Genomic DNA, 10,533 nt, shown 5'->3' on the forward strand with positions numbered 1-10,533 from the left:
ACCATATGATTGATTGAAATACATACTTTTTTATCCACACTCAAAATTTCACTGTAGTATGATATGTGGGTGGTATACGCTAATAAACAAACGCATTAGTTATTTCTCTCACATTTGGACGTAGGCTATAGGTTCACATATCTGTTTTCCAGCTCTGACTTCTCAACATGCAGCAGAAACGCCACAAAACTTCGCCTCAGTGTACCGAAGCCTACTTACCTTTGTTCCCTTCCGTTACATTTTCCTTTGTTTGCAAGTGAGAAGATGAATCCTCCCAGACATGAAGTCCGTATTTAACTATCTTCTGCGACGAAGATGCAGAAACACAGGGTTTATTAGCGTTTTCCCCAAGAGCTTTATTTTTTCAGAAATCGCGCATACAGCAAATCTTGCGCCCCTTGACAGAGCGTTCCGCGAACACACGCCTACAAAAACAGACAGACTACACTACAGCCATTCTCCACCACGAAAGAGCTCCCCTTCAAACACGCCCCTCATTTTTGATTGACACCAAGTCTATCCAGTCACAGGGCCAATGGACTATTTTCAGCTGTTTCTGTTTAAAAGTTCTCTTCAACATCCGCCCACTGAATCTTGATGGGTCAGTTGAAGTGCACGAGATTTTCTCGGATCAATTGCAAGGTTCAACTGAACGTCTATTTTTAATTGTTCCTGTTTATGTTGTCGATAGCTTACATTTGAAGACACAAAGATTACGTCATCACAATATTCGCATGCGCTTCTAGTTCACTCATAAAATTACTCATAAAAAAGAGCTGAGGCGATAAACAACCTAAACCAGACCGGTTGCGAATTACTAAGACTACTCCCCTGCCAGTTGCGCACTGCCGAGGGACGTAAACTCAGACCCTTCCCCATCTTATGTTTATTCAGTGCAGATGCTGAATTTACTTGGTTACACTCCGCTGCAACTGACAAACTGCGAATGAGGATCTGCATATGTCCAGTGCTGTAGTGCCTTAACGGAAAAGTCTTATGACGCAAAAATATAGCATCTACTGCATGTATGATGACCTGAATCCAGACAAGACTCAGAATCCAGAATCGCAGATCTCGGGAACTCACTGTGTGCTGCATCAAATTATGTTTGAGAGACGTGACAAATCCTCTCCTGAAGCTTTCTTGCATATTTAAATTTTATTTGATTGAACAAATTATGAGGCTATATCAATTCTGACATTAAGGAGTGAATATTACAAAAAGGAGTGCCTAAGAGCAGAAAAGGAATGAAAGATTTTGCTGGCAAGACATGGAACCTTTAGGTGTGTTTTATTGTCTAATAAATTCAACATGATCTTTGTCAACCCTCTGTGTTTTTGCTTACTGAATTTGGGACACAAGGGACATTTATGACAGTTCTATCTTTCAACTTGTTGACTCTAGTTATTGGAACAACCATACTTGAACTTGATGTTCATGTTGGAATAGGACTCCTCTGCATGGGCCATAAACACAATGAGTGGATTCATCACTGATTTGAAAGGGTAGAAAATACAGATCAAAAACCCAGACAGTTATTTAGCTCTGCTCATGAAAGACTGCATTTCTCTTCAAACAGGCTCTCAGTGATCTGAAGTAATATCACTAATCATCTGCCAGAGGTCTGAAGAGAAAATGTTTGCATTTGAATAGCTGAAAATTGCAATCAGCAGGTGAAAAAAAACGAGTGATTTATTTGTTTGTCATTCCGTCTCGCGTTGTAAACACGTGACGTTATTAGGTCAATCATGTGAGGTTCAGTTCGAGAAATGTTTAAGGAGAAAACAACCTTGGTCGTGGTTTTTAGTCAGTTAAGAGCATTTACCAATTCATTTATCTCACTTATTTCTCTTGGCAGTTTTATGTCCCTTGTGGAATCGTAAAGGGCTGGTTCCAAATGGATGCACTGCAGCTCTAGTCATGGTGTTCAGTAACATCTTGGCAGGTCACAGTTTTTGAAGTTTATCAGTTCTTTCTGTCATGATCATCTTTTGCTATGTCCCCCACCCAGATTTCATATAGATATACTCTGTTTTCACAGGAATTCAAAATGACCCCACCCCCCCACCCCCTAAAGAAATAAAAAACGTTTCCTAAAACAAGGGCTTTCAGAGTTATCTTTTTTTTTTTTTTTACTTAAGGGCAATTTTTTATAAGATGCCGTTGGCTTTTGTAACCTCTAGAATCTTTAATTTTTAAAATTTGTCTGCGTCCTCTGAGGCTTTTCTGATAATGAATCCCCACAGCAATGTCTGAAGACATCCATCTGTAATGAGAACAAATTCAAATTCGTCATCCTTAGCCCTTCTTTCTCTATAGGACTCCAGCCCTCCTATTCATGGCAAAGGACCATTTCATAATAAAGAAATTATTTATGAATGCATAATTTTGTTCTAACTGGTAACTCTCCATTACTGCAGAACACCAGAACAGAGAGCACGTCTGAGGTACAGACAGGCCTTATATCCTGAATATACGGCTAAAAATCCTTACATTCTGGACTCTACCTGGAAGAGAAAATGTGCTGAACACTACAATACTGCGATGGTGTGAAGTTCTTGGGTGCAGAATTAATAAAAGATTGCAGTAATGAAGAAAGACTTCCTTTCAGAGCCAAGAACGGTAACTCACCAACACAGCAAAGTCAATCGTTTTGTTGACTGATACAAAGTCTTTACAGACACATTGGAAGAATCAGATCAACGTATCGGCCATGTGATTATAATGGCTTGATTCACACATTCGCAATTTGGAGACCACGGGAATAGCCGTAAGGATTCTATCAGCTGGGATCTAATTACCAGGAATACACATTGAATGTTTAGAATTCATGTGCGCTCTCCTAAGGCTTTCTCTGAACAGAACATAGGACGTTATCGACTTTTAAACTGAGACAAGAGGCTGCTGGTGATGACAAAGCAAGCATGGGACTAAGTCATTTTATTGGCTGTACATTTGATGACAATTTTTCGCTCTCCGCTGTGAAATAATGTTAAAACGTCTATTTGCTTTACAAATCATTTAGCGAATACACTGTGCTTCCCTTTTCCACAAGTTTCCGGTGTCCTTCTTTTTTTGAAGTTGAAACCAGTTTAATTTCCTTCCCTTAAGAAAATAAATAGTTATAAATGTTATTCACATAAACGAATGCTTTAGCTTTGAGAAATAAACAGTGGATGAGATTTCATTTTCATATTTCATAATTTGAGTGTATCATCCTTGGCCCAGCATGTCCAATAGAGATATATCACCATGCGGAGGCATCTGTGCTGTGAATTTCATGGCACGTTGGAAGACAGAAACCTGCTCAAAAAACATATTCGGCTCATTTGGAAGGACATGTGAGAAAAGGAAGAAAGGTGAAGAGGTTTTATGAATTTATGAATTTCTAGGCATTATGAATTTTAAGTTATTAAAATTCATAATGCTTAGTTGAACATAATGAACACTTAACTAATATTTTTTAACCTCTCCCTACAGACTACCATAGTGAGGTAACTGTTCTATATCTCAAAGTCTAAATGCTGGGGAGGCTGTATTTGCTATTTGACGTGAGGTGTAGTTTGTCCCCTGTTACATTCGTGTGTGCATCAAACACTTGTCATTGCATTTGATGAACTGATGATATTTTCTCGTGTTATTGGTTTGATATATTTATTGAGGTGTTCCAGCGTAAACGAGGGACAAGGAAGAAAAAAAACAACAACAAAAAAAAACCCTTTAAGGTGTTCCTTGATTTGCCACAAAGCTCACCTCATGCTGAACGCCACTCCGCACGGACGTACGCACACACAAACCTTTATTGCTTTTGTCCCTTCATCATTTTCTCAGAACCATACTCAGCTGTCCAAGACTCTGTCTTCTGGGAAACTCACACAAGACCTAGTTTTTGAAAGTACAGCCCATAACAAAACCCCTATTCAAGAGTGACGTTCTCAGCTTCTCCTCTCATCTGGTTTGCTTTTCTTATGTCTAAGACGCAACCGTTATAGAGGTAAAATCACGTCATGTCTCACATCCATTGATGTGTTTTCCACTAAAAAATAGAGACGCCGAATAAGGAATATGACCTCGGCTTAAAGCAAAGTAACTCTCGTGATTGACTCCCACTTCCCAGCCCAGAGTCTGGCTTTTCTGCTGTAGACAAGGTGACTAAGACACTGCGTGAAAGTAACCAAACAGTGAGAGATGCCCGCAGAGACCAATTCATCTGGGGACATTTTCACCGTTTTACCAAGTAAAAGCATTTCCCATGCCCTTTTACTTGTGATACAAGCGCACGTTACAGTTTCCCTTTAGGATATAGTTATTCTGACGTTACGTACCAGTTTGTTTTTCCAACGCGTCAGGCCTTTTAGATCGCGGTCTTTTGCTGCACCTTGAAAGCAATGCTGTTAAAAGTATTTAGTTTTATTTGTACTGGGGACAGAGTCAAGGAAATGCCCTTTCATTCATATATCTCTAACAATGTTAAATTCAGACTTACTTGTCCTGTTCTCACCCCTAAGGTCCTGTCTTTCATGAGCTAAGCTTTTGAAAACCATTTGTACACTTTGTGACTTGTAGCCCACAGGTAAGTGCCATATGAGTTTCTGTGTTTACTTCGTATTATACTGTCTATGGGATTCACTGGCACATCAGGTGAGAGTGTGTTTGCATTTTTACTGTGTCTCTTTCCAAGGATGCTTTAATTGTGTTCTATTTGGAGAAATGCTCTAGTTAACCACATGTTGGCAGTGAATTTAAGACCTAAAGCCCCCCTCCCCCAAATTATCCTTTTCAGTTAGTAATGAGAGGGATAAATTTAAGAGTAGGCTTGTGTGTGTGCAATGGGGGTGGGGTGAGCGGGGGGGGGGGGGGGGGGGGGGGGGGGGGGGCTAAGATTTGATTTTAATTGTGTTCTCTTTGCAGCTTGGTGATTATTTCTCTGTATGAAAAAGGCAAAACAGGGTAGAAAACAATAGATCACATCAGCTGTTTGCCTCGAGACACAAATTAAAAAAAAAAAAAGAAAAATAAAGAAGAAGAAGAAGAAAAAAAACAACAACACTGAGTGGATCTCTGAGACATTCAGAAGAACAGAGGTCAGACTCACGTTGCAGCATCGCTTCCGGAAGCATATGAAATTCAAATTCTGCAATGTCTTCCTCTAGATAAATTTGAGGGATTGGGGGGGGGGGGGGGGGGGGGATGGGGGTGGGGGCGTACACATGAATATAAAACACATTGCCTTTGTGGTCGTTGCTGTACTGTGGCCAAGTTCAGCCTAAGTTCAGTTACCTAAGGCACTCTGCAGATGAACACGCAGTGACCCCGGTTCCCAGGCGGGTAAGTGAAGAGACCGAAAGGTGTTACAAACAACGGGGAAGAAGCACAGACAGCGCCTCAAAATGGAGCTGTCCATCATGAGCCGACCGGCGGCTGCTTATCTCCATCAGTGACTCAAATCTGTTGATATTCTGAATATTAAAAAACATCACCCAAGGCAAAAACAGAAACACACCGAACCCTATGTCTGACTCACTTATTCATGAAACACTATAATTCCATAAAAGTCTCTCTGTTAAAAAAAAAAAAAAGAGAAAAGACATTCCTTATAGATATTTCTAATAGGGAAAATGGAGTAGTGGGGTCCACTAATCACCATGATGAGAGTAGCAATACATCCATGTGTACGCATAGCAATGAAGTCATCATGACTACATTGCTTGTGTAATGGCATTTAATGTGGGTAATCTACGACTGTGTCATAGACCGTAACTCCTTCTAGACGTGTCAGACAGTGTAATGTCTTGTGCAGAAGTGGACCTGACTTCAGAAGGAGCGTTCATTCAGGAAGAGACCATGACACTGACCAGGCAAGATGCACTGCACTTTAATTATCCACAAAATGATGTCATAAAATATTGATTAGATCTCCTGATGTCATGGTTGGCAAACTTAAATTTAGTGTTTTACCGATGAGACTTCCCAACTTTATGACTGAGTTATTTATTACTGACACCCACAACACAACACATGATCACATGACGTGTATAAATACATAAATACAAACACACACACACACACACACACATATATATATATATATATATATATATACATACATAGAAAAGACATCCAAAAAACATTTCCATACCCCATCATCTCTAAACCACAGGCTATATTAAGCATAGATTCATTTGTATGTGTTTCTTCTGATATTTTTGATTGGCAGGCATACTGACTTACCCGTTCTCTTGTTAATCAATGCACATGAATGGAAACGGATGATTTTGTGTACGTGTGTGTGTGTGTGTGTGTGTGTGTGTGTCTGCTCATCAGCAGGCTAAAAAGCACTGGTATTCATATTGTTTACATTCCATTTGTTTCAAGGAAAAGAACCAATTTGTAGGTTTAATGCAATTATGAAATTAAATTCGCAGAGGGTTATTAACCTTGGATGATGTTGTTTGTGGTTTAATGATTACTAATAGGACAGATACCAATCAGTCCATGGGTAAACAACATTTAAACAAAAATTCTCCATATTTACAATAAGAGGACCTGTAATGAGATACTCACCATCTGACTGAACAACAATAACGTACTCTGTACAGTATTCTGACTCAGAATTTATGCATTTTGTGGGGCAAAGATTAAATATTGAGAAACAGGAAACAAAAAGGGTTGTGTGAACTTTGACACAGACAACGCAAACTACGCCCACTACTGTTCTCTCTCCATTTCCCACAGATTTCAAGGATAAAGTTTGCACAGCGGAACAAAATGTCCTTAGGCCAAATGAATAATCATTTAAAAAAAGAAAAAAAAATTTAACTGCAAAGGGGACAAGTTAGTTTAGGAGGAGCCTCCTCCTTGCCCAAGAGGTGCAAGGTCACTGCCAACCGGAATGTTCTTCTGTCTGACCCCTCCCTCTCACTGGGCAGGCTGCAGATTCTGTCCACCCTCTCCCTTTGCACTCGCCATCGGTTAAACTTCGAGTCACATTCTGTTCAATGCCGGCAACCTTTAAATTAACATCACCGTGTAGGAGGTAGTGCTACGCAGTCTTTCTTTTGTAAATAAATCAAAACCATCCTTTTTTTTTTTTTAATTGGCTAAATCCGAGATTCGGTTTAGAATAGAAGAAAAGTCAGAGCTGATCTCAGAGTTTGAGTTTTCTGTGTCTTACTTTCTAGCCTACTGCTTGTGCATTGAACTAATGAAACTCACAGTAAAGAGGTCAACGTCTTGAACTTTGAATTAAAGCTCTACAGGTGAACCTCATGACCTGGCTAATTGCGTCTTCCCTTTAAATCCGTATTTGCAGTGCGTGAATACTCAAGAGGCAAACAGACAAATCACAGTCTGGGAATAAGAGTGTGGCAAGGCCAAGCCGTGTTTTTTTTTTTTTTTTTAGCTGATATGGTGTTAATGACAACATCAAAAAAAGAGGTAAACTCACTTTAAAATGCGTAGTTCTTTAATTACGCTCTCATTTGGCCGAAGCAAACGTGACGACGTGTTACTCTTCAAATCGCGAACGTGGTTTTTTTTTTTTTTTTGTCTTTTTGTATTTCGCTTTCGGCTAATGAAACCAAAAAAAAAAAAAGGTGGGATTAGGATACTGATTAGAGAGGGAGAGAGAGCGAGCGAGCCATTAACGATCGGGAACTCCGGCCCTGAGAAGTCTCCGGCTGCCTGGTCTCACAAATGTGTCCTGGAGACCCGTTTTATTAGGATCCACTCAGCCTGATAAGCATGTAGAACCTGTATCAAATGAGACTAATTAGACTGTCAGGGTAGAGCAGACGCCTATCCTCCTCTGAGCTGTAACAGCAATTAAATCCCCAACAAAATCTGAATGTGATGGCAGCTTTTCTCCTGGAGGTGACAGCCATTGTCACACCTTTTTTTTTTCCTTTCCTCAGGTTTTTCTTTGTTGTCATGAGAGAGAAAGACAAAAAAACAACAACAACAACAACAGTTGGGTGCTGACGAGCAGCGGTTACGTCCCCGGTGTTGTTCTTCTTTATTTTGTTGTTTGTCTTTGTTTACCTCTTTCTTAAAGTGCAGTAAAATATGATTTCCCCACAATGAATCCAGATCTTCCGACTTGACTGACACGTCATTCAGAGACTGACATTGTATCTAGAGAGCTAAACAATAAAACAAGCTTTTAGGTGAAATTTTTTTTTTTAACAATCTCTCCGACTATAATCTGACTAGCATGACTCCACACCCAGTTATTTTTGTGTGAGGGGGGATGTAGCCCCATTCCACAACACATGTATCCTCATCAGTTAGCAATAGACATTGCACACGCTCCCATATCTGTCATTGTTATCATTGTGCACAATACCTCAGGGACCGTATTACGTTCCAAGTTCTTCATAGCCTGTCGTATATCTATATGACACTGAGTTGCTTCTTCATTTGTGTGTAAATTACCCCAAATCCCCGACCTAAGAAACTGGCTTTTCATAATTACAGTTTTGTAGGTTTACCGCGAGTAAGAGAGTGTCAGTGCGCGATACAATGTTTTGAGGAAACAACAACGGCTATGGGAGAGGAGGGAGGAAGGTGGAGGATCTCTGTGTTTTCGCCAACCATTCACTTGCTAACTGACAATGCATTTTCCTGAATACCCCCTGCCCCCCTCCCCACGGAAACAATGACAGCTGCTGACACAAACGTATGTGTAGCTATAGCAGTGGGGAGAGAAAGACAGCTAATTCATCTTTTTGAAGCTAAAAGCCTGCGATATCAGAGCAGATGTATTCCATTACGCTGCTATTGTTTTATATCGCTCCATTAGCACTTAACCGTTAACTCCATTACAGGTTGAAAGAGGTAATTATAATATAATTAATGAATAATACTTGTGGCTGTATGCATTATTTTTTTCACTTCATTTGTCACATCTCTGACTCTTCAAGCATTGGAAAAAAAGAAAAAAAAAATCCTACTCATCAAAAATCCATAGTCCGTGAGGGCCAACTCTAGGTTTTAATCTGCCCTGACCTCCTCTGTCAGTCTGTGCCCTGCTGGGCTCTTAGAGATTGAGGTCAGTTAATAACGCAGTGCAGGTTGTGGGAATGTAACAAGGGAAAATGGCAGTTAGACCCTCTACTGTGCTGACAAACTGATCCTGTCTTCCCAAGAGGGAACAAGATGGAGAATCTAATAAGAGATTCTCTTATCCGTTTTCTTAGAAAAAAAAAAAAGTTGAGAATTTTGGTTTTGTGGAGTGTGAAGCTGAGGTCTTCAACGGGGCATAACCTTTGTGTTTGTGAGTGTGTGTGTGTGTGTGTGTATGTGTGTTAGTGTGGTTTATTAATTTATTTATTGATATTTTTGCAATTGAGCTTAAAATATTTGAAATAAAGTTTCATATAATATTAAGATCAGCTGTCATTATGAGAAACCCGCAAAGAAAAGACTGGGAGCCAGATGGCTGTCAACCGGTGTAACCACATAAGTGCAACTGGTGTAACTGAAAGCAGGAACACAGTGGTAGAGAGATGCATCCTTCAACTGGTATTCACAGTACACATCCCATCTACGACAAGTTTGCCAGCTGCAGAATGAAAACCAAGGGAATACAACCAGCCATCTTCCCCTGTGTGGGCGTATTGGTCAGGGTTGTTCTTCCCCTTTCCACTACACAACAGCGTCAGTTGTTTCGGCGGCTCTGTTGTGGGCAGAAGTGAGTGAATGGTGCAGTCTTCCAAGCATTTTTCATTGTCACACATCGCTATGTACCATGTCTTGTGAAAAAAATTTACAAAGTGTCTGTCTTTGAATGTGTCAGAAGAACACAGAGGAGATCACAACTGAGTAATCCTTAACGTATGCATGTATGCTCACTGCGAAGAAAAAAAAAGTTAGGTGTCTAGCTGTGCACTTAAAACTTTGGGTGTAAGCCGCTTTGTTCAATGTGTTAAAATAAAACAAAATCCAAAATATAATCTTAAAATAACAACCGGGGTGCGATCTGAATCCTTATTTGTGCATCCATTCAACATCGGATTGAAATAACTCATTTTTTAATCAACATCTCTTTGTTTGTAACAGAACATAATGCACGTAACAGAATTATTTTACAATAATAATTGAAATTATGTACTTAGAATGAGATTTGAATGTCATATTTGGTCTTTATGAGAAAGAAGATCTGTTTTTTGGGGGGACGGGTGTAACTCTGTAAATCTTGCTGGGCCGGACACAGCAGGTTAAAAGCTTAGCCTTTTGAATTTTATTGGGGTGGAGACCATACCAACCACCAGGGACAAACATGGTACTGGACGTGGAACCTCCTCCTGTTCAAGTTACTGCTTAAACTCATATCAGGGAGTCGTGATATATTTTGGTAAACCCACACTGCTAAAATATTTAGTAAGGTACCTCTTTTAAAAGTTCCATAATTCCATCTTAAATTCCAAGTTTTATTTCAAAACATTCTCCTAATGTAATTTTGTTTAAACCTTAATTACAGCCTCTGCATTAATTAGGTTCATTTGAACAGCAGAAAACCAAAACCCAAGCCTA

The sequence above is a fragment of the Chanos chanos genome, chromosome 9 (assembly GCF_902362185.1).
Source record: "Chanos chanos chromosome 9, fChaCha1.1, whole genome shotgun sequence".
NCBI classification, from domain to species: domain Eukaryota; kingdom Metazoa; phylum Chordata; class Actinopteri; order Gonorynchiformes; family Chanidae; genus Chanos; species Chanos chanos.